Genomic DNA, 5849 nt, shown 5'->3' on the forward strand with positions numbered 1-5849 from the left:
AAACTCTTGGGCTTAAGCAATTCTCTTGCCTCAGCCTCCCAAGTAGCTGGGACTACAAGGTGCCCACCACAACGCCTGGCTATTTCTTGGTTGTAGTCATCATTGTTGTTTGGTACGCAGGCTGGGTCTGAACCTGCCAGCCCTAGTGCAGTGACTGGCGCCCTAGCCACTGAGCGACAAGCGCCGTGCCTAAAATCTTTAAATATTAACAATATTTAATAAAAACACTTTTAAGAAGTTAAGCAGAACTTTTTCTTTTTTGAGACAGAGTCTTACTTCGTTGCCCTGGGTAGAGTGACGTGGCATCGTAGTTCATAGCAACCTCAAACTCCTGAGCTCAAGTGATCTTGCCTCAGCCTCCTGAGTAGCTGGGACTACAGGTGCTCGTCACAATGCCCAGCATTTTCTTTAGAGACAAGGTCTCCCCCTTGCTCAGGATGGTTTCAAACTCTTGAACTCAAGCAATCCCACACCCCAGCCTCCTCAAGAGCTAGGATTACAGGTGTGAGTCACCATGCCTGGACCTTAGCAGAACTCTTGAGCGCTGAGTTTCAAAAGCACTTGCACAAATCATTTATGACAACTCTAGGAATTTATAAGTCTAAGATTTTGAGTATAGCAGAGAAAGATCTTTTTCCGTATTTTATGGCATCCAGTATACTTCAGCTCAGAAAATTCACTGCTAATTTAGCAACTAAAACAATCAAACAAATAAAGGAAAAAATGTAGGTCATATTCCTTCCCTAAATAAACCAAAGAGATTTCATATTTTCAATAGTCATCCGATACCAAAAACTTCATCAATGAGAATAACTTTTTTTTTTTTAAGATAGAGTTTTATTTTGTCACTCTCAGTAGAGTGCTGTATCATAGCTCTTAGCAACCTCAAACTCTTGGGCTCAAGAGATTCTCTTGCCTCAGCCTCCCAAGTAGCTGGAATGATAGTTGCCCACCAAAACATCCAGCTTTTTTTTTTTAACAAATGAGGTCTCGCTCTGGCTCTTGAACCTGTGAGCTCAGGCAACCCAACTCAGCCTCCCAGAGTGCTAGAATGACAGGCATAAGCCACCATGCCTGGCTAAGAAAATAACTTCTTGATGGTAATGGCCATGCCTACCAAAAGGAGAAAATAATTATTAATATTCTCATGGGTACTATAAATATCACTTAAGCCCAGGAATTTGAGACCAACCTGGCCAATACAGCAAGACCCTTTTTCAAAACAGAAAGAAAGAAAAAAGAAAAAGGGGGGCAGGTAGAGCAAGAAGCATTGAGCAGCTTCAGTCACTAGACAGGAATTTCTCCAAAATACTAACACTCACTACCACCTTGGAACTTTCTCTCTTGTCATTTTTCCCCAATCTCCATTGTCCCAGGATGCAACTTCTTTGGATTAGGTAAAATAACATTTTTAGACAAATAAAAACTAAGGAGTTTGCCACTAGCACTCCATCATTAAAAGAAATCCTAAAAGAATGAGCTTCAAGCAAGAAAAAAGATCTGGCCAGGCATGATGGCTCACACCTGTAATCCTAGCACTTTGGGAGGCTGAGACAGGTGAACTGCTTGAGCTCAGAAGTTGAAGACCTGTCTCTACTAAAAATACAACAACTAGCTGGGCATTATGGCCGGCACCTGTGGTCCCAGCTACACAGGAGGTTGAAGCAAGAGGATTGCTTGAGCCCAGGAGTTTGAGATGGTTGTGAGCTATGACACCAGGGCACTTAGGGCAACAGAGGGAGACTCTGTCTCAAAAGAAAAAAAAGCTCTACAACAGGAGGTGTAAGATGCAAGACGGAATGAGGAGCACAGATTTTTTTCCTTAAGTAAATTCAAAAAACTGTCTATGTAAAATAATGTCTTAGATAATAAAAAAAAATAACTAAAATGCCCAACAATAACAGGTAAACAGAAAGGAAAATAATTTTCTCTAAAGTTCTTAGAGCAGCAGTTCTCAACCTGTGGGTTGCAACTCCTTTGGGGTGGGGTCAAATGACCCTTTCACAGGGGTCGCCTAAATACATCCTGCGTATCAGATATTTACAGTACAATTCATAATAGTAGCAAAATTACAGTTATGAAGTAGCAGTGAAAATAATTTTATGGTTGGGGGTCACTACAACATGAGAAACTATATTAAAGGGTTGCGGCATTAGGAAATTTGAGACCCACTGTCTTAAGAGTTTTAAGGCAAAAGGTTTAAGTGATTTACTTTAGGCTTGGCAATTTAAGAATGCATACTAAAGTTTCTAGGCTAAGCACAAAAGGAATGGAGTTCAAAATGTTGAAACTGGGGAGAGAAATAAAAACTGGAATGAGAAAAAATAATCCAAAAAAAAAAAAAAAGAGCACTATCTGAAAAAAGAAAAACTATCTGAAATACAAAATCCTAAATATAGGAATACAAAAAAAATCCAAATATACTAATTTTTATTATGGTAGATAGAAAAGCAAGTCCATAATATCTTATAGTTTCTCTTATCCAGGCATCCTCAAACTATGGCCTGCAGGCCACATGCGGCCCCCTTAGGACATTTATCCAGCCCTCCAGGTGTTTTTGCCGCTGCTGCCTGTCCTGCTTATTAGCCAACCCGTCCCGGGGCCCGCAGTCCGGCCCTCCAACAGTCTGAGAGACAGACAGTGAACTGGCCCCCTGTTTAAAAAGTTTGGGGACCCCTGTAGTCTTATCTGTTGCCCTGCGTAGAGTGCTGTGGTATCAGCCTAGCTCACAGCTACCTCAAATGCCTGGGCTCCAGCAACCAATCCTCTTGCCTCAACCTCTCAATTAGCTAGGACTATAAGCGCCCACTACAACATCCAGCTAATTTTTCTTTTTTTACAAGAGACCGGGTCTTGTTCTTGCTCTTGCTCTTATTCAGGATGGCTCCAACCTCTGAGCTCAAGCAATCCACCCGCCCCAGCCTCCCAATTGCTATGATTACAGGCATGAGCCACCCAGGCCAGCTGGGACTTCTGACCAAGAGAAGATGGCAGATGTGACAGTGTGCAGAATCAAAAGCCCAAGACTTAAGGTCTTGCCCATCCTCCATCTTGGAACTCTGAGACCACTGTGCTGTGGAGAAGCCTGGGCCAAGAACCTTGAGAATGAAATCTATTGTGTAAAGAAGTCACAAGGACAGAGTCGTAGACATTGCCACTGCTGCATCACCTCAGCTAAAACCCTATACACATAAGTGAAGTTAACTGGGATGGGCTCAGCTACAGCTGACCTGCCACCTGAAAGCAGCCACATGAGTGAACCTAGACAAGAGCAGCATGTGGACTGCCAGGTAACTCACAGACTGAGAGAGATAACTAACTTATTTTAAGCCAATTACTTTGGAGCAGTTTGTTATGTAGTAATAAGTACCTGATATATTTGCAATGGACATAAATGAATAAAAGGACTAAGTTTTAAAAGCTGGACTCAAAAAAAATGAGCAAAAAGGAATCCCACTCAGCGCCCTATGGTAAGAGCTAAAACATATAAACAAATAAAATTGCAAGTAAAATGGCAGAAAGTGATATACCAGACAAATCCTTACTGAAAAAAGCTGATACTGCTAGACAAACATCACAGAGAGGCAAAACAGACTTTAAGAAAAATAGACTAGACTCCGCACCTGTGGCTCAAGTGGCTAAGGTGCCAGCCACATACACCTGAGCTGGCAGGTTTGAATCCAACCCGGCCCACCAAACAACAATGACAGCTGCAACCAAAAAAAAAAAAAAAAAAAAAAAAAATAGGCAGGCGCCTATAGTCCCAGATACTTGGGAGGCAGAAGCAGGAGAATCACTTGAGCCCAGAAGCTGGAGGTTGCTGTGAGCTCTGATGTCACAGCACTCTACCCAGGGTGATAGCTTGAGGCTCTGTCTCAAAAAAAAAAAAAAAAAGAAAAATAGACTAAAGGTAAAGGGAGTCACTAGATAATGACATATTGTTCAATTAATCACAAAGCTAACAAGTCTGAATTTCTATGCATCTAACAAAATAGCCTCAAAATCTATAAAGCAAAAACTGACAGGCATGTAAAAATAATTTTCTCAAAGGCAAAAAAAAGTAAAGATGTAGAAGATATGTCTAACACAATAACATGCTTGACCTAACAAACATAATATACTTTGCCAATTATAAGATGCATCTTCCCACATATTAATATCTCTGAAATCAAATGTGACATATAAATCTTGCTTACATATCTGTGAATTTGCTTATTATTGATAAAGGCATAACTAAACAAAAGCTATTCCTTAATGTTTCAGCCAAAAACAAAATTTAAGAACAATCTGATGGAGGAATTTGAGTCTTGTCATTGCTACAAAATTTTCATCATTACCCTCTGGTAAGATCAAGAAAGTCTCAGCATGAAAAGTCTGCAAAATCTGAAAGATAATGCCATGTCACTAATGCCTTCTATGGCAATATTGTGTAGAAAAACACAAATATCAACTACCCTAAGTAGAAAACTGATTCAGAAGAGACTGATTATTGAAGAAGTTTCAGAAACACCTTGACCAACCAACTTAGTTTGCTTTTTTTTTTTTTGGCAGGGGCTAGGTTTGAACCCTCCACCTCCGGCATATGGGGCCAGCGCCCCACTCCTTCGAGCCACAAGCACCGCCTGCTATTTCATTTTTTATATGTATGCACAACAGCAAAGAAAAAAAATACAACATTTAAATAAGTCAAAAGAAATACTAATACAAATAAAGCAATCCTAAGTGAGAAAAAAATCAATCCTTGAGTCTAGGTTAAGTGCCAATTTTTTTCTTCTTAATGGAACATAAACTAATGATTAATCTTACAATAGATGCAGACAAATTCAGAGGGATCACTATACCCAACAGATATACAATTCATATTCTATTCAAGCACATATGGGGTAAAAAGTCTTAATAAGTTTCAAAGGATTGGTGTAGTAGAGACGAAGTGTCTTTGCTTAACCTCTGGAGGTGCCTTACTAAAAAGGAGTTTAGAAAAGCTCAAAATTACATTCCAAGACCTTCTTATAATTTGGCTTCTAAAGATGAATTAGGCTCTGTGAATTGTAAGTGATACACAAGCTTTGAAAGAAACAAGTGACGTAGAGGTCCCCATCCCACCCTTTTATACAGGTTGCTTCTCAGCTAGCCAGAAAGGATATGAAAGGTGAGGACTTTCCATTTAGTGTTCATTGTTTAGATCCCAGGAATTAAGAGTTCATTCTGGTAGCAGGGGCTTCTTGATTCAGACATTAAGGATCCCAGTTGGGGATACAAATGGAACTGGATAGTTCCAGGGTTCACCTAGGAGGTGGGAGTTCCATTGGTGACTCAATCCCAGAGTTTCAAGTCAGGCCCAACTTTTCTAGCCATTCCAGGACTATGGTAAGCTACTCAATCATATCATCCCTTGCTGCTCAAAATATTTAGAGTCTCACTTTGTTGCCCTCAGTGGAGTACTGTGACGTCACGGCTCACAGCAACCTCCAGCTCTTGGGCTTAGGCGGTTCTCTTGCCTCAGCCTCCCAAGTAGCTAGGACTACAGGCGCCTGCCACAATGCCCAGCTATTTTTTTTGTTGCAGTTTGGCAGAGCCCAAGTTTGAACCCACCACCCTTGGTATAGGGCTGGCACCCTACTCACTGAGCCACAGGCACCACCAATTCTTTTTGAAAACACTATTCTCATAAAGACCACATTGTCTGACCACAGAATAATCAAGTTAGAAATCAGTAACAATGGCTTGACACTTGTGGCTTAAGCAGCTAGGGCACCAGCCACATACACCTGAGCTGGCGGGTTGGAATCCAACTTGGGCCTGCCAAACAGCAACGACAGCTGCAACCAAAAAATAGTTGGGCCTTGTGG

At 41.0% G+C, this 5849-nt stretch overlaps 2 pseudogenes; one reads left to right on the plus strand and one right to left on the minus strand.

The window, feature by feature from the left end:
- LOC105887877 overlaps positions 1-516 on the minus strand; it is a 10257-nt pseudogene extending 9741 nt beyond the window's left edge.
- A 4626-nt stretch (positions 517-5142) lies between these two features.
- Positions 5143-5849, plus strand: part of LOC105887878 — an 8862-nt pseudogene continuing 8155 nt past the window's right edge.

The sequence above is a fragment of the Otolemur garnettii genome, unplaced genomic scaffold, assembly GCF_000181295.1.
Source record: "Otolemur garnettii isolate 467f Iridium unplaced genomic scaffold, OtoGar3 scaffold00142, whole genome shotgun sequence".
Classification (NCBI taxonomy): Eukaryota; Metazoa; Chordata; class Mammalia; order Primates; family Galagidae; genus Otolemur; species Otolemur garnettii.